The following is an 18,378-nucleotide window of genomic DNA, read 5'->3' as shown; positions in this document are numbered from 1 at the left end:
CTCCTTTTTAATAATTGCAATCTTTTGCATGGTGGTTGATTATAACGTAATTAAGTTACACATTTTCCTCTTTGGAAACATTTAAGTCTTCTTAAACCTTCAAATTTCCACTATTATAAATAACGTTTGTAAAATTATCTTATGTATAAGGCTTTGGTGATAAATTCCCTAAAGTATAATTATTGAGTTAAAGTATATATTTACATTTATCAATATTTATTTTTATTTTATAGCTTATACATATGTCATATTTATATTTGCTATGTTACAAAATTTCTTTCTAAAAGAATTAGAATAATCTAGCCATGTGTGAAAAATACCCATTTTGTTGCCTCTTAGCAAGCATTGTCTGTTTTTGTTTTTTTACTTTTTGCTACTTCATCAGAAGAAAAATATCTAAATTATTATGAATGGATTTTAATTTATTTTCACACAAACATTTTCATCTCTTCTCCATCAATTTTCTTCCTTGTATAGTTCAGGAATTCCTTTAATTCTTGATTTCATGCAATTAAGGAAAATTAAACCAGAGCTTTTAAAAACTCTAGATTTTGATTTTAATTTAGTTGAGATTTAATCAACTAGGAAGACATTGTTGACCCACAGATACTATTTATAAAGTATTATTATTATTTGGGAGGTACTTAATTTTGTACTACTATAATCAAATGTTAGAATTTCTATCAACTAATTTAGCAGTTAGACATCAAGCACCAGTACAGTTTCCTATAATACAAAAAGTTCCCTTCTTCTGGGAAGTGTGAGTGATTCTGGTGAGGAGTGGTATGACGGGGTATCTGTTTGAGTTGTTGGTTTATGGCGTTGAGAGTCATGAAGTTATTCAAGGGGTGTCATTCATCAAAGTGCTGAATGAAGTGTCTAGTTGTGTTTCACCAGCCAATGCAATTGGGAGGGAGATGATTATTTAAAAGAAATCATAGTTAAAAACTAGTTCTTAGGGGTGCCTGAATGGCTCAGTTGGTTGAGCCTTTGGGTCTTGGTTTTGGTTCCAGTTGTGATCTCAGTGTCATGGGATGGAGCCCTGTGTGGGGTTCTGTGCTGGGCACAGAGTCTGCTTGAGATTCTCTCCCTTTCCTTCTGCCCCTTCCCCCAATTTGTGTGCACTTTAACTCTCTCTAAAAAACAAAAACAAAAACTAGTTCCTAAAGAAAAAGAAGGAACAATCCACAGAACAATGTCCTTAATTCTCCATAGATTTTTATTTTTTTATTTTAATTTTTTAAAAAGATTTTATTTATTTATGACAGAGAGAGAGACAGCCAGCGAGAGAGGGAACACAGGCAGGGGGAGTGGGAGAGGAAGAAGCAGGTTCCCAGCGGAGAAGCCTGATGTGGGGCTCGATCCCAGGACTCTGGGATCACACCCTGAGCCGAAGGCAGACGCTTAACAACTGAGCCACCCAGACGCCCCTCTCCACAGATTTTTAAAATGGAGAAATAAAGTAGTTTTTGATATCAATTTTCAGTTTTATCTTCAATAGGAATCACAGTATTCCTTTTCTTTAAGTTCCTGCAACTGTTTTTAGTATATCACAATTTAAAGTTTCCACCTCTCTTATTTAATGCTTTGACCAAATTTATGAATCCATCATTTTTTATATTTTTGTTTCTCACTTTTATTCCTATCCTTTCTTCCACCTTGTTCCCTAAACCTGATATTCCTTTGGTTTTTTAAAGATTTTTCTTTTTTGTGCAATTCTCTCCTTACATTCTCTTTTTCTATGAAGCTTTTTGAAGCTTGTAGAAAACTCTTTTGCAGACATGAACTCTGTACACTCTTGAATTATAATGAAAGGGCAAAGAAAACTGAAGTACTGTGGGACAGTTTTCCTAGCTGAGGGGTTTTCTTTGCTCTGCCTGATTGTTTGAGCGAGTGCCAGGCTGAAACCTGCATAGAAGAATATCATGTGACCTATGCCAGTTTTCGAATCTAGGCCTGTGTTGGGGTTAGCAGCTTCTCATTCCCCGAGGCTTATGAGACCACCTGCAACCTCAGCCTGTGCAGGACTAGGAACCACTTTGTCCTGGGTTCACTTGGACCCTTCGGACCAGCTAATTGCCCCAAATCTCTCTTTTCAATTGATCTTAGCTGTGTTCTAAATGCCAGCTTCTCTGGTCATCTATTCTTTCCGGTCCTCTCTCCCTATGCTCTGCATTTTTTGCTGCCTGTCCTGTTACTGCCCTTCTTCCCTACACTGTGCTTTCTGCCTAGGGAAGCCCCGGCTGTGTAGTGAATAAGCTCTCCCCTTAGTCTGTACCTTTCCATGGATCTTGCCTATCTCCATGACTAAAGTAAAAGCAGGTCTCCCCCAAGTGTGCTGCTCCTTTCACGAGCACTCCTCACATGATCGGAGGAAAAATAGGGAGGAAAGTAGAAATAATCTCTAATTTCTTAGGCCTACTCACTTACACTTAATTGTAAAAAAAAGCGCTATACTTTGAGGCTTAGTCTCTTCAGATGCTAACCATCCGCCTTACCAGTCACTGTCATTAACTGGTCCATATATCCACCTTCATCAACAACATTGGCCCCTGGCTCAGTCATTTCCTTCCCCCTAAATCTCACGTCCACTCTTAGTCTTTCATATCTACTTTGGAGGCCCTTCCAACCATGAGGAGATATACTGATGTGAGGCTGAAATTCATCGACTGTTTTTTTTTTTAAAGCAGTGAGACAAAAATTTTGAAATACTAAAAATGGTAGTCTGTATAATTGTTTAGAAATATGCAGGCCTTGTTAGAGAATAAAACCCCCCACTTCTTTGAATAGAGGAGTAGCCAAGTAACTTTCTCTGGACAGTGAAACACAAATGGACCAATTGTGTTAATTTCATTCAAAAGCTTTAAGGGCCAATGAATGGCTCATTACATTTTTCCTGCCTCTGAGATTGCTGAGATACAGTGTAAATGTGCAATAGACTTGTTTTAAACTGCTGATATTTTCAACACAATTTAGCATGTACTGATGGGTATATTGCGAGACAGAGATTATCCTCTCCCCAACCAAAAAACATATTTCATCTATAAGGTCCTTTCTTTTCTATCCAAGATAATCTATGCTGGTGACTGTGTGTGTATATGTATGTCGTGTGTGTGTGTGTGTGTGTGTTTCCTAGTTTTCGAATATCAAAACACATTGAATTTCTCCAAGATAAAGGAACATATAAACAGAGAGTTTTCCTTTCGTGGGTAAGTTTTTTTATTACCTGCTTCAAATGGGAAACTTACTGGCATAGAGATAATTGATGATTGTGTTACCCAATTATATCTTTCTTTTGTTATTTCAGGGACTGAGAAGGAAGTTTCCTCTAAAAAAATATAAAAGACATTTCTTCTTTTTTCTTCCCTTGTTCCAACATGTGTATATCCCTTCTTGGGATGGAATGGTCAGAGCCATAGTAGAATACTTGATGTGGTAATTAAAGCACCAGCTCCAAGGTTCAGAAACAATCCTGATAATACTGATCAATTCCATCCTAAGAAAATGAAGAACGTTTGTGTGTCCAGTATCCAAAAAAAAGCTCCCTAGCTTATAAAGAAGATCATTTAAAGTCTTTCTGAATAAAGGCTAATATTTGGAATAACATTAATTCTGACCTTTTCTTTAGTCTCCATTTCTTGTTTTCCTCATTCCAGAACTAGAATGATATTCTTATCCTTTTTTCCCCCTCTTTGGTTGAAGCTCTTAAACATAATGTCCTCTTTTTTCTTGAGATATCATTCATTGTCTGCCTTGGTGGTGTGCTGGAGCCGGCTCCCACAGCCTCCAAGGAATAGATGGGGTATTTCTTCCCAACTTCAGGTTTGGTGGCTTCACACTGAGTGCCGTGACTTCAGCCATGGTGGTTGATTTAAATAAAACACACTGATTGGCTGTATTTAAAATTTTGTCCCCATACATATAACCATATGGATAATTTTCATCCAGGACTTGCACGTAAACCTCCTTCCCCTCTTCAGCTCCAGCCATCTCCCTGCATTCCATTTCCACTGCTCATTTCCAAGGCCATATCCTCCTTGACGTAATTTAGAACTGATTCATCCCTGAAATATTAGACCAAATACCCTACCCTGAGCTCATACTCCAAGATTCTCAGCTCATTGCTCTTTTACTCTCATTGCACCAATTTTTCAGAGCTCCAACACATTTATTCTTCCTCTTCCACAAATGTATCAGCCCTTGTCTCTCAATGCTTCTTTTTCTGACCAGCCTAGTCCCCACAATCCAACACATCAATTATTATTTTTTCTCCTTTAATCCCTTTAGTTCCCATGTGGATCAATCAATCCTTGTAACCTGTGCACTGCAGGCTGTTGAACATAGACGTTCACGTTCAAGAAGCCACGGAGAAGCAGCTCTGCATATTTGTGCTTTGTGACCCAGGGGTTGGCAAATGTTTTCTGTAAAGGGATATGTATGAAATATTTTAGGCCTTGTGGGCTGCATACCATCCCCTTTTATGTTGTTTTCCTTTTTGTGTGACACTTTACAAGTGTAAAACTCTTAGCTAGGGAATTTATAAAAACAGGCCAATGCCTGGAATTAAGAGCCAACGCCTGCTCTTACCTCAGACTGACCCACAGCAATGTGTGACAATTCTTGTTGAAAGCCTCCATCTGCTCTCATTCTCCACAGCAGCATCTCTTCATTTTGACCATCAGAAGGTTCCTACGCAACCCTCCCTCTGCTTCAACTTCATAGCAGACCATACCTCACTATTCATAAGTAGTCCTCTGCCTAGCTGTTTTTCTTATCACCTCACATACTTCTGTGTCTACTGCCGTTTCAAATGAGTTGAGGCCTCTTCATTTTGAAAGACCACCATGGACCCCAAAGTCTCAAGATACCACTATAGCACATAATGTTTCCCCATAAAAAGGGTGAAATATACCCAAAAATATAAATAGCTCAGCAAATCCCTAATGAGGAATACTACACGATAGACAATCATTGGCATTCTCACTGGCCAAAGAGATGTTCTCAAGTCCCCCAGGCATTCAGATATGGTCATACCTCAGCAACATGACAGACTATTACATGTCACCTTCGTGGTTGCTTGAAAGAGCCAAAATTGTGAAGACTAAACTCCTGAGTGCCAGAGAGTTTCTGTATTAACAATTCTGGAAAAGATCTTTAGATTTTCTGTCACTTCATACTTTTTCACACGAGATTCCGCCTGCCTAGAAGACTCTTCAACCACCCTCACCACCTCTTTATCTGGGTAAGCCCTACTGCTGGGATAACTGGATCAAAGTATAGAAACATTAAGACATCAAGTTGCATATCTTTGAATTATTTGTCAGAATTTTGTATCAATTTAAACTCCCACTCACAGTGTGTGAAAGTGTCCTTTACACCAAATTGGGGACATATTTTTAATATTTTGCTTCAAAATGTGTTAATTGAGTTGTTTCAGAAGAATGTTTAAACTATATAACTGCATACATGTCCGACCCCAATGCTTTATTCTGTGAATGTTTGGTATGCTATAATTATAGTACTGACAGCTCCCATAATTCTTTACCTTGGTTTATTCTATGGAATTATTTCAGCACTTGGGGAAAAGTCATTCTGGGCTTGTTGTAAAATTTACTTTGCTAGCCACGCATGGCACCTGAAACTGTAGGTATTTAAGTGATTATTTCTTGGGATGTGCTCATCCGAGTGCAAATGAGTTTGGCTCTGAACACATTTTAGCAGGCGTTTGACAGCTTGGATGACTGGCACATTGTCATCTTCATAACACACCTAAAATGTAGAGTGCCAAAAATCACAAACAGGTTGGGTGTAGTTAAAGATCTGAGACCTTGTCTGACTTAGTTAATCTTTTAAATCATAGCAGCAGAAATATGCCAACTGTAATTAAAATTGCAGGCTGTGATGTAAAATATTATTATCTTACCTGCAGATATATATTTTTATTTTAATATTCCATATTCATGTTAAAATGTGTCTTCATAAAACTGGTTTGTGGTATTGGATTGATGGTTGGTGGGACTGGAAACCTCTTCGGGCAAGAAGGGTAATTTTGGTATACTGATCAGCACTTTCTTACTCTGACCATTTGAGTTTTTGTTGTTGTTGTTCTAGGGCTATAAAACTTGGGGAATTTTTATTGATGAGGAACAAAATCCATTTTTATTATATCATATGTAGATAATAGACATTAGTAAAACACAGCAAAGGGACCCTGACAGAGTCAGTGATTCATAACACATCAGACACTCTTTTCTGGAGGTGTTAGGGTTTAATAAAGAGGACTTTGAATCATTGTGTGTGTGTGTGTGTGTGCGCGCGCGCACGTGTATGTGTTAGTTAATATCCACAAGTTGTTGAAATACAAAAAGAGAACAGGGGCTTAAAAAGGTATAAGGCTCAATCCTTTTTTTTTTTAAATTTAGTTTTCAGAAATTTCTATCATGTACAAAATATTCACTAGATGTTTTCATTCCGAGCACTGTAAGTCATCAATGTATATCAAGTACCTATTTTAAATTTCTTAATTTTTGTTTCCCCCAGGGAGGTAATGTAGGAATTCTGATCAGTTGAAAACTGATACCACGGATATGACATACACAAAGTAAAAAGAGAAATCAGTGGGGAAAGGAGAATCAGAAGAATCTGCTATCCTGAGAATCAAGGCTGGAAGTGTTAGCATGAGGGAAGAAGGGAGGCAGTTTAGAGGAATGGAGTGAAGAGGGCGCTAGATTTTGTTATAAGCAAACAGTAGTTCCCCTTTATCTGTGGTTTTGCTTTCACAGTTTCAGTTACTCCAGTAACTGAAGGGATGCAGTCGTGAGGCAAATGATCCTCCTTCTGACAAATCATCAGAACGCCAATAGTAGACTAACGCTACACTAGGCTACGTCACAATGCCTACGTCATTCACGTCCGCCCGGCGTTTGATCATTTTGCATCGTCATAAGAAGGGTGAGTACAGTATGATAAGATATTTTGAGAGAGAGAGACCACATTCACATAACTTTTATAACAGTATGTTGTTATAATTATGCTATTATTAGTTACTGTTGTTGATCTGTTACCCTGCCTAATTTATAAATTAAACTTTATTAGGTAAGTATGTAGAGTGGGTCTGTACCGTCTCTGGCTTCAGTCCCCTGCGGGACTTGGAATGCATTCCCTGGGAATAAGGGGGTACTGCTATAGTGATAGTTCTGGCATTAATACCTCCTTATCTTGTACCTACATTATCTTAAAGCCATGACTATAAGAGCTGGGGAGCACAGTGAGTTTTTAATTCCCTCATTTCCTTTTTTTAGACAAGGAAATTGAGACGCAGAGACTTGTCCATGATCTCACAATGAAATGGAGTTAAAGCAGATACCAGAAGGCAGATTAAAAAAAATCCAGTCTAATTGTTATATTAGTTTCAGCTGTATAATATAGTGATTCAGGAATACTATACATTACTCAGTGCTCATCACGATAAATATACTCTTAATCTGCTTCACCTGTTTCACCCATCCTCCCACCCACCTGCTCTCTGGTATCAGTGTGTTCGCTATAGTTAAGAGTCTGTTTTTTGGTTTGTCTTTTTTTTTCTTTGTTCGTTTGTTTCTTAAATTCCACATATGGAAATATGTTTTTCTATGGCTTTGTTTTTTTTTTTATCTGACTTACTTCACTTAGCATTAAACTCTCTAGATCCATCCATATTGTTGCAGACACCAAGATCTCATTATTTTTCATGGCTGAGTAATATTTCAGAAGGCAGATTTTCTTTGTCTTTTTCTTTTCTACTTCTTTCTTTCTTTCTTTCTTTCTTTCTTTCTTTCTTTCTTTCTTTCTTTTTCTTTCTTTCTTTCTTTCTTTCTTTCTTTCTTTCTTTCTTTCTTTCTTTCTTTCTTTCTTTCTTTCTTGTGTTTTCACTTCTGTGATCTCTCTTTGATGATATAGAAAACATGTCCATCTGGTAGTTTGAATTATTTGAAATCTGGAATGCCTGTGACTGATGTTTCTTAAACATGCTATAATTTATACATCCAATGAGTTTTATTCTTTCCTAGTATCATGTTAAGCAATTACACATTAATTCCAAAACTGATTTATGATCTGGGTAGCCTTGGGCCACTTTCTTAATTTTTCTAAACTTTCATTTTCTCATGTGTAAGAGGAAGATACTATCAACCTTGCATGTTTGCTTAAAGGTTTAGAGAGGATGCATATAACCACTATAGGTACTCAAGAAATAGTGGCTAGTGATCAAAACAAACAGAACACGGCTTATATTCATTGATATACATTACTGTTTAGTGCTTTACATGAAACATCTCTTTTGATCACTTAGACTATTTTTATGAAGACTGCCATTTAAAAATATATATTAGTATTGATCAAAAAATGTTCTAATTCATCTTCTGGAATGTTTGCATTTGAGTAATCAGAAGAGCCAGTTTTCTGAACATGAAGCTTCTGCTTGCCTGCTATATAGAGCCTTCCTTGTGTATGACCATTTTGTAGGCATCTCTGAACCACCATAGACCCTGCCCCTGATCATGACTCTGTATTGTTTTATGTGGAGGTGATTAGATTCCTATTAGTCTGGTAACAAATTACAAACTTAGAGGTTTAAATAACACAAATTTATTATCTTTCAGTTCTGCACGTTAGAAGGCCTATACATGTCTCACTGGGCTGGAATCAAAGGGTTGGCTGGGCTATATTCCCTCTGAAAGTCCTAGGGGAGAATATATTTCTGTGTCTTTTTCAGCTTCCAGAGGTTGCCCTGGCTTGTTGGCTTATGGCTCCATTCTTCTATCTTGAAAGCCTATAACATTAGGCCATACTTGCCTCATGCTGTTATTTTTCTGGTTCTCACTCTTCCATTTGTAAAGGACTCTGAGATTATATCAGTCCCATTTAGATAATATGAGAAAATCTCCTTGTTTTAAGAACAGCTGATTACTGACTTTCATTAGATGTGCAACCTTAATTTCCCCTTGCCATGCAACATAATGTAGTAACGGGTTCTGGGGATTAAGATGCAGACATCTTTGGGGGAGCATTATTCTGCTTACCACAGGAGAATGCATAAGAGGCAGTAGAAGCTGCTAGTTAGGAGCTTAATAATCTTACTTTATGTTCTCCATGAAAGAATCTGATAGCATTGACATAGCCTTCACCAGCCTTGTTTGTCATCAGTGCTGCTTTGCAAATGGGAGATTTCCTTTTGCTAGCAAAATTGTTTTATGTAGCATTTGTGTGCAGCAACATATTTAAGGTATGTTAGTATTATAATCCCTAGTATATCTCAACAGTTTACCCCCGAAGAGACAGTGTGGTGGGCAAAGGGCACTCTTGGGGAGAAATATGGGTACTGAATATCGACCATTTCTTTGCTATATGCATCCTGATCCCCACTGCTGTGGCTAGGAGAACAGGGTACAAGGCAGATGAATCTAGGTCTGAGTCTCAATGTCAGCTATGTGACCTTGAGCAAGTATTTAAATCTTGTAAACTGTAGTTTGCTTATATACAAAATAAAAATATTAGTGCTTATTTATATGGTTATTATTATGAAATGAAATAATGCATGCAAAGTAACATAGTATCTGACTCAGAGGACCCCATTAATGAGGGTGACTTGTTATTTTCATCTTTGTGAGGTTTAGTTCCCTTACCTGCAAGAAAGGGTTGGCCCAGATTCACCTAGTTCTAATAGTCCATAGTTCTAGATATGATTCTCTCTTTACAAAGGATTAAACAAGTTAACTTTGTTTTATTTTTGGAGAATGAGGTATGTAGATTTTAATTAGGTATTAAATGTCTCTTCTGTAAAGGTTATACAGCCATTTAGGTTTTTATTTTTATCTTTGTTTGAGAAGGATCAGACAAGGTATATGTTTTTAAGATATTATCCTTTTTGTTTTAGGTTGCATACTTAATGGCATATTTGGCTATGGTATTCTTTTTGATTAAAAAACATCTCTACTGGGGTGCCTGGGTGGCTCAGTCGATTAAATATCCAACTCTTGATCTCAGCTCAGGTCTTGATCTCAGGGTCATGAGTTCAAGCCCCACATTGGGCTCCATGCTGGGCATGGTGCCTACTTAAAAAACAAAAACAAAACCCAAATGAAAACAAAAACAAGAAAAACAATTCCATTTTTTCTGTAGCTATGTCCCTTTTCTTCACATTAAATATTATTTATTTGCCTTCCCTCTTTGTTTCCTTTATCATTTTGTCTAGTGGTTTGTCTAGTCAGCCTTTTTGTTTTTAACCAGCTTTTACTTTTATTGACTCTCTGTTTTTGTTGTTTTTGAACATATCACTGAATTCTGCTTTTATTTTTATTATTTTATTTCTTATACTTTGTACATTTTCTTATGGTTCTTCTAATCTTTCTTTCTTTCTTTCTTCTTTCTTTCTTTCTTTCTTTCTTTCTTTCTTTCTTTCTTTCATTATGTTCAATTAGCCAACATGTAGTACATCATTAATTTTTGATGTAGTGTTCTTCTAATTTCTTGAGATGGGGAGCTAGTTATTAATTTTCACTCTTTTTCTAAAAAATATGCAGTAAAGAATGTACATTTTCTTCTGACTATTGCTTTAGCTGCATCCCACAAGTTTTGATATGTAGAATTTTTATTATTGTTTAATTATAAATATTTTGAAACTACCATTGTAAGAATTACAATCCATGTATCATTTAGATGTGTTTTTAAACATTTCTAAGTATGTGGGGATATCTTTTCATCTTTGACTACTAATACTGTATTTGCTCAATGATTGTGATCTGAATGACAGATATTCCTTGATATTTGTTGAAATTTGTCTTATTTTCTAGCAGAGGGTCAAATTTTGTAAATCTTCCAAAGGGGCATGAGAAAAATGTGCATTCTTAATTGGTGTGTATGCAAAATTTGGTACACCGCATACTGATATTTTGTCCTGATTTATTAATCAGTAGGAAAAGTTTATTAAAATCTCTCTCTATGGTTATGACATTATCAATTTATTTTTGAATCTGAATTGCATTTTGCTTACTATATCTTGAAGCTATTTTGTTAGGTATATACAAATTAGTAAATTTTTTTGTCTTCTTGTAAAATTGTTAAATTATTAATGCTTTCAATATATAATGACCTTCTGTATTTCAAAATAACTTTTGGCCCTAAATTGCATTTTTGTCTCCTAGTAATACAGTGACTAAAGTTTTTGTTTATTTGTTTGTTTTGGGGCCAGGTATCTTGTTTCTCCCTTTAGTTTCAACCTTACTGTGTCTTAGTATTTTAGGTGCTCCTCTTTTAAATATGTGTAAGAGAATTTCTTTGTTTATTCAACCTTTGAATTTGTAACCAATCTGTTTTTATCTTCATTGAAAATCTTGTTTTGAAATTGAGATATAATTGACATATAACATTATATTAATTTCAGGTGTACAAGGTGATTTGATGTTCATATATATTGTAAATTTATCATCACGATAAGTCTGGTCAACATCCATCATCATACATAGTTATACATTTTTTTTCATATAATGAGAACTTTTAAGATCTGTTCTCTTAGTAACTTTCAAATATACAATACAGATTGTTAATATAGTCACCATGCTGTATATTACATCCCTAGGACTTATTTATTTGGTAATTGGAAGTTTATACCTTTGACCACCCTCACCCATTTTGCCCATCCACCCATCCCCACCTCTGGCAATCAGCAATCAGTTCTCTGATTCTGTGAGCTTTGTTTTATTTTGTTTTAGATTCCAGATATAAGTGAGATCACATTGTATCTGTCTTTCTCTGGCTGACTTATTTCACTTAGCATAATGCCCTCACAGTCCATCCATGTCATCACAAATGGGAAGATTTCTTTCTTTTTTATGGCTGAATAATATACCGAGCATATGAAAATCCTTAACTGGAGAATTTCGGTTTTTTATATGCTTTTATTAATGGTGTTTGGGGATTTATTTCTTCCTTATTTTTTTATACTTCTGCTTTCCTCTTTAACAGTTAGATAAGTCCTTAAATGTAGAAATTATGTACATAGAAAGGACTGTAGAAGCCAGTGGAGTGGATTGACAAGAATGAGGGTACAAGAGTTGAGAAGCAAGGGCAGAGCTTAGAGGAAGGCTGAATAAGCCAGAGAAAGAGATCCAGAAAGAGATTAAATTCTGACCAGAAAGACAGGAAGAGGATTGGGAAAGGCAGTGTCCAGTACCTGAAAAAGTCCAGGTGGGAGTGCATTGTCAGTGATACCAGATGGTACAGATTCTATGCAAGGTGATTAAATTTGGTGGTTAGAAGATTGTTGAATTGTTTCCATGGAGTAGTAGAAACAAAAGTTTTGTGAGCTCAGAAAAGGCCTGATATAGAACAAAATCTCAGAGTGGAAGATTTATAAGGATAGGGACAACTTCAAGATTGGAGAAGATACCTATCAAGATGTGCGAGCATTGATGCAACAGAATAGAGGTCACTGATGAATCAAAGTCTTCAAGATAATATAAGTCTCTGCACTTTCTTCTGATGCAGATTTCTTTTCAAGAGTCCACATAGAGACTGCACAGATTACATGCCTAATTATGAGTTGGAAGAAATGCAATATAAATGACGAGGGTGTCTCAATAGGCAGTGCTGATGAATCCATTAATTTGGGTATCATTGATCATGCACTGTGAAGTTAATCCTGCGATGTGGGTTAGATCAGAGCATACATTAATAAACGCACTTGCGCTTGACCTATAAAATGAATTATCAACATGTCCCATAGGGCCGTGAAACCGGTGAGCTCTCTGAAGAATCATCACTATCACTAAGCCATTTTAAAGGCCTGGGTTTAGATTTTCATTAGGAGAAATATCTCTGAATGTCTTTCCTAATGAAAACCAAGTGCCTAATTTTTGCTAAAACAGACTTAGGGCAATTATTAAAGTTTTTGCTCTTAGAGTGAAAATAAAGTAATTTTATGTTACCGGTACCTTTTGTCACCTTTCCTTTGGGAAGTGACTGCAATTATCAATTTATTTAGCAAATATTTATTGAACAGTGCTAACAGCGTGACACTCATCCTACATGACACTAGCTTATCACACAGATTAGGAGGAGCTATTTACATTTTATTAGGAAAAGAATACTTAACTAAGATTACTTTTATCTAGGCATCTTAAATAAAGCACTGTTTCAGGATAAAGGGTAGTTATCCATATTGCTGAGAGTTTTGACTGCTTAGGAAAAGCTCTGTTCATTTCCTCCTAGAACTCTGACAATAGGATTGAAAAAAACTATGTTAAAAGGTGGCTGGATGCCTTTTGAGATGGCTACCTTCAAAAATGAGGATTTTGCTTTCTGTAAGGAAAGTCCTTTTCTAGGATCTTTGCTTATAAAAAGTGAATGAGTCCCCCTAATCCACCTAGATATTGGGGAAAGTGCCTTATTAACTTAACATATTAAAATAACAAGAATTTGACAATTGACTCCTGGCAACTCAAGAAGGAGCTGTATTAGAGCTTGAGCGCTATACAGAGAAGAGGAAAAAATAGCATTAAAGAGTCTTATAGAAAGAGAACATGGCTGAGGGTCAGGGCTGAAGGGAGAAAGAGAGCTGGTAAGAGGTTACCTATGGCAGAATGGTTGAATGTATATATGATATAAAGCATTCTACTTGAAGTTGATTTTTGATCTGTAGTGTAATCTAATTTTTTCCCATTATCCTTAATAAAAGTCAGGGTTACACAGCAGCCCTTACTTAATGGTGTTTTTGGTAATGAAGGACTAGGAGCTCTCCCATGCTTGTGACAAAGTGGGAATGAAGAAGATTTCACCTGGAGGTCAGAGGGCAAGAAGGGCAATTTCAATTTCAGGAGGAATAGGAATTGCATAGAGGAAGCCCTTTGGGAACACATGGAAGTATTGTGGAGGGGCTAGTCTCACAGAAAATGGAATTGTAGCAGAGTGATCTTATTTACAAAAACATGATTCCTGGTTCCTGAATGCCAGAGAACTTGGGGAAAGCTGGCTTACTATAGAAACACTGATAGCAGTGTCAGCTGGTCATGAGAGTTTATTCACTCCAAGCAGCCCAGGAAAAAAAACAGACCTTGAAACTTCTAGGATTTGAACTGGAAATAACAGGATTTTTTCAAAAAGGTAAATGAATGCATTATATTTCAATATAAATGCCATTCTAATAATAACATTTTCCTGTCTAGTTAGCACTTCTTTTTCAAGCCAAAATCAGTTGTAGGAAAACTTAATAGGCCAAATGATGTTCTATACAGTAAGAATGGTTTCATTCTTTTGAGAACCTTAGTGTCTTGTGGTCCAAATGAGGTCATACTATATCTTAGCACTGCTTTGCATTCATAATAGCTTTTAGCAAAATATCTCATGCAGAATGTACACTCAGTTATTGGGGTTAACATTTGCTGAACATATTAATAATGCCTTCCAATGCGAATTATTATCATTTTGGTACTTTTCTTGGGCTAATGTTTCTCATGATATAATAAGCCATGCAATCATTTAAGAGAAAGTTAGGAAATCATGATGTGTCAGATAAAACTTGGGAGGAGAATAGCAGAATAGTGAAGAGGGAACAGGCTTAGAAGTCAAACTGGGTGGGTTGAAATACTGGCTCTATCTCTCACCTGCTGTGACTCTGGATAACTTGCTCATTCTCCTTGCTCCTGAGTTTTGTTTTGCTTTGTTTTATCTATAGAGAGGATTAAATATATTAACTGGCACATGGTAAGTGCTTAAATAAATGCTAGCTTCCATGGAAGGTAATTCTTGACTGTATCCAAACAAGTCATCCATCCATTTGACACCTATTATATACTTAGCATGTGCCAGGATCTCTTAGACTATGAAGATATGTAGAGAAAACACTAACCCCATTCTTTTTAAGGCTTCATAGGCTTTAGATTTTTGGGAGAGCCTAAAGCTAAGACTTATTCTCTCTTCTGTGGCTTTATAACCAATAAGAAATAGGAAAGAATGAATTGGGATTCAAACTTTATCCTTGGAAGCTCAACATTTCCATAACATGGGGCCCCTGGTAGAGAGAAATGGGAAAATGGGGCATCCCAAATACACTTATCTTTCTTTTGTAGACTGAGAAGCAGAGGGAACCCTTCCTTCCCTGCTGGGAGGAAAACCCTGCCATGATGGGCTAGCTTCATGCAGGCAGGCAGTAGGTGAGGAAAACATCTGTCCTGGTGAACAAGCAAGACTGAGACAGCATAAAAGGGGCAGATTCAAAAGAATCTCACCCAAATGTGGGTGGGTCTTGGCCTAATCCCACCATTATAATAAATTTCTTTTGTAGCCTCATAAATGTACGTACATATGCAGTTTTAAATTTGAGAGAATGGGTTTTGTATTAAAGGAATCTCCATTCATGTTTATGAATGGAGAGGTTGTAGGGCAGGACTGGTGTTTGTTTCGTTTATTTAGCACTTGTGACAAGATGACTCTGGGCCTGGCTGGTGCAAGGGCATTGCTTTATTGATTAAATAATGTGATGAAAGGGAATGGTGCTTATGTGTTGAGAGATTATTGCCAGAGACACTCGGGCAACAAAGTGCTGAAAGGAGAGCAGTGTGACACTTTCACTGTAAGTAATTAGCAGCCAGTTGGAACAGGAACACAGTATCTTGGGGAAAGTTCCAGTTAATGTTGCAGGTTTGCATTTTTGAAGGCATGCAGAATCATACATTTTCTTTCCCAATTGAGCTCTTTTTTTGACTCTCAATAATAAAAAATAAACATCTGAAACTACAGTGATATAAAACAATATATTTGAAATTGCACAAAAGAAAACAGTCCACTTTTATAGAGAAGGGACACAGTTCTGTTCTCAGGAATCATATATAAAACAGTAAAAAATTTCAAACAATACATTTATTACATTATTGTAGTTCTAAAAAAAGTCTACAGTTCTCAGAAATGTTATAGGGTCTATGTGAAGTGGGTGTATTTGTTTATGCATGTGTGGGAGAAAACAGGACTGGACTATTGAAGAGTATAATCTGACATTTGTCCATTGGCCTATGGAATGATTTAAAGGATAGATATTTTGCCAAGAAAGATGGTGATCTCTGAGAACCCAAGGCATTAATGGATTTGCTTCAAGTGATGGCATTGGGATTTACTCTCTGCCATATGTACATAGTCTAGCCCTACTGGAAAGGAATGCATGGAGCATTTGTGGCTCCTTTTGAAAAATTGACCTCTATCTCACCATTTCTATCCCACCAGCACTTCAGAGTATTGCTTCTAACTTTCTGTTCTTCATCCTTTATCTTTTTTTTTTAACTTCTCTGCTTGAATTCTTTATTTCCCTTCTCTCTCCCTCTATCTCTTCCTTAGTAAACAGTTAAAACAAGGACTCTGGAGGCTGTCTTCCTGGTTGCAAATCCTGGTCCTTTGACATATTAGCTATGTGACCCTGGGAAAACCACTTGATCTTTCTGTGTCTCAGTTTCCTCAGTTGCAAAATGGTGATAGTAATAGTATCCTGCACATAGGATTATTTTAAGGATAAATGTTTAAAATGTTTAAAGTGCTTAAGTCATTCTTGACACATAATAGTGCTGTTATACTTTATATGTTCTTATACACTGATAAATACACTGGTTTGATTTCCACTGACTCAAAAAAATATGTACTGGCTCCCTGAGACCTGCAAAATGATACAAGGGGTTCAAGGGGTTCTATTATTTGTCTCCAAACTGGAGACATATGTGCCATATAATCCATATTCTGGTCATTTACCACAGCCTGAATTTGCTGTATATTTTCCTACTTCTCCAAACTACTCACACAGCCACAAATGGCTCCATTTCTTCTTGTTTTCTGCCACTCAGAAGCTGAATGCCTATGTTTTTATTACTTATCTAATGAGATTGAATGCTACAAGTACATTAAAATTTTCCCGTGTTTATTGTTCTCATTTAATATGATTGTGGGAAGCCAAATAATAGTTCCCCTCTCCCAAATATCCACATCCTAATCCCTGGAGCTAGTGAATGTTACCTTACATTGCAAAGACTTTGCAGATGAGATTAGGGTCTTCAGATGGGAAGATTATTTGGGTTATTCACATGGCCCCGAGTATAGTCACAAGTGTCATTATAAAGCGAGAGAAAGGGAGATTTCACACAGAAGAGGAGAAGGCACTGTGACTATGGAGGCAGAGATCGGAATGATGTAGTCACAGATCAAGGACCACCAGCATCCACCAGAAATTGGAACAGACAAGGCACAGATTCTTCCTTAGAGTCTTCAAAGGGAACATGGCCCTGTCTATACCTTGATTTTAGCTCCTTAAGACTTATTTTGGATTCTGGCCTCCAGAAGTATAAAAGCATGAATTTATATTGTTATTAGCCACTAATTTGTGGTAATTTGTTACAGCAGCTGTAGGAAACTAAGGCAGTGGTATTGTGGTCTACTATTTTATTTCCAACATTTTTCTTCATTTATTTTTAAAGTCATATAGATTAAAAGTCACTGTTTTTGGTGTACTGGTCTTTGAGTTTTGACAAATTAATAGATTAATGTAATCACTACCACAATCAATATATATAATAGTTGAGGAAGAAAAACAAAGCTGGAGGTATCATACTTTCGGATTTCAAAGTATATTGCAAAGCTATAGTATGATGCTATCATGAACACAGACATGTAGAATAGAGAGCCCAGAAAGAGACCCATGCATCTATGGTCAATTAATTTATGCTAAGGAAGCCAAGAATATATAATAGAATGTAAAATAATGAAACTAGAGCCTTATCTTACACCATATAGAAAAATTAACTCAGATGGATTAAGGATTTGAATGTAAAACCTGATATAAAACTCCTAGAAGAAAATGTAGGTAGTAGGCTTTTTGACATCAGTCTTGGCCATGATTTTTTTTTTTTGATCTGACACCAAAAACAAAGGCAACAAAAGCAAAAATAAACAAGTTGGGACTACATCAAACTAAAAAGTTTGTGCACAACAAAGGAAAGCATCAACAAAATGAAAAGGCAACCTACAGCATGGGAGAAAATATTTGCAAATCATATATCTGATAAGGGGTTCATATAAAAATACATAAAGAGGGGTGCCTGGGTGCCTCAGTCGTTAAGTGTCTGTCTTCGGCTCAGGTCATGATCCCAGGGTCCTGGGATCGAGCCCCATGTCGGGCTCCCTGCTCTGTGGGAAGCCTGCTTCTCCCTCTTCCACTCCCCTTGCTTATGTTCCCTCTCTCGCTGTGTCTCTCTCTGTCAAATAAATAAAGTCTTTAAAAAAATTATATATATTAATATAATATATATAAAGAACTCACACAACTTCAAAAAAACAAATAAACAAAAAGCCCCCAAACAAAATCTGATTAAA

At 36.5% G+C, this 18,378-nt stretch overlaps 1 long non-coding RNA gene across 1 annotated transcript in view; it reads left to right on the top strand.

Annotated features, from left to right (window-relative positions):
- The first annotated feature begins 5,108 nt into the window (after positions 1-5,108).
- Positions 5,109-18,378, top strand: part of LOC117801792 — a 29,165-nt gene continuing 15,895 nt past the window's right edge. Inside the window, exons 1-2 of the long non-coding RNA XR_004624502.1 lie at positions 5,109-5,242; positions 6,783-6,951. This is a non-coding gene — a long non-coding RNA (uncharacterized LOC117801792). The remainder of the gene's footprint in view (positions 5,243-6,782; positions 6,952-18,378) is intronic.

Source organism: Ailuropoda melanoleuca, chromosome 4, assembly GCF_002007445.2.
Source record: "Ailuropoda melanoleuca isolate Jingjing chromosome 4, ASM200744v2, whole genome shotgun sequence".
NCBI classification, from domain to species: domain Eukaryota; kingdom Metazoa; phylum Chordata; class Mammalia; order Carnivora; family Ursidae; genus Ailuropoda; species Ailuropoda melanoleuca.
This window is presented reverse-complemented; position numbering and strand designations above follow the sequence as displayed.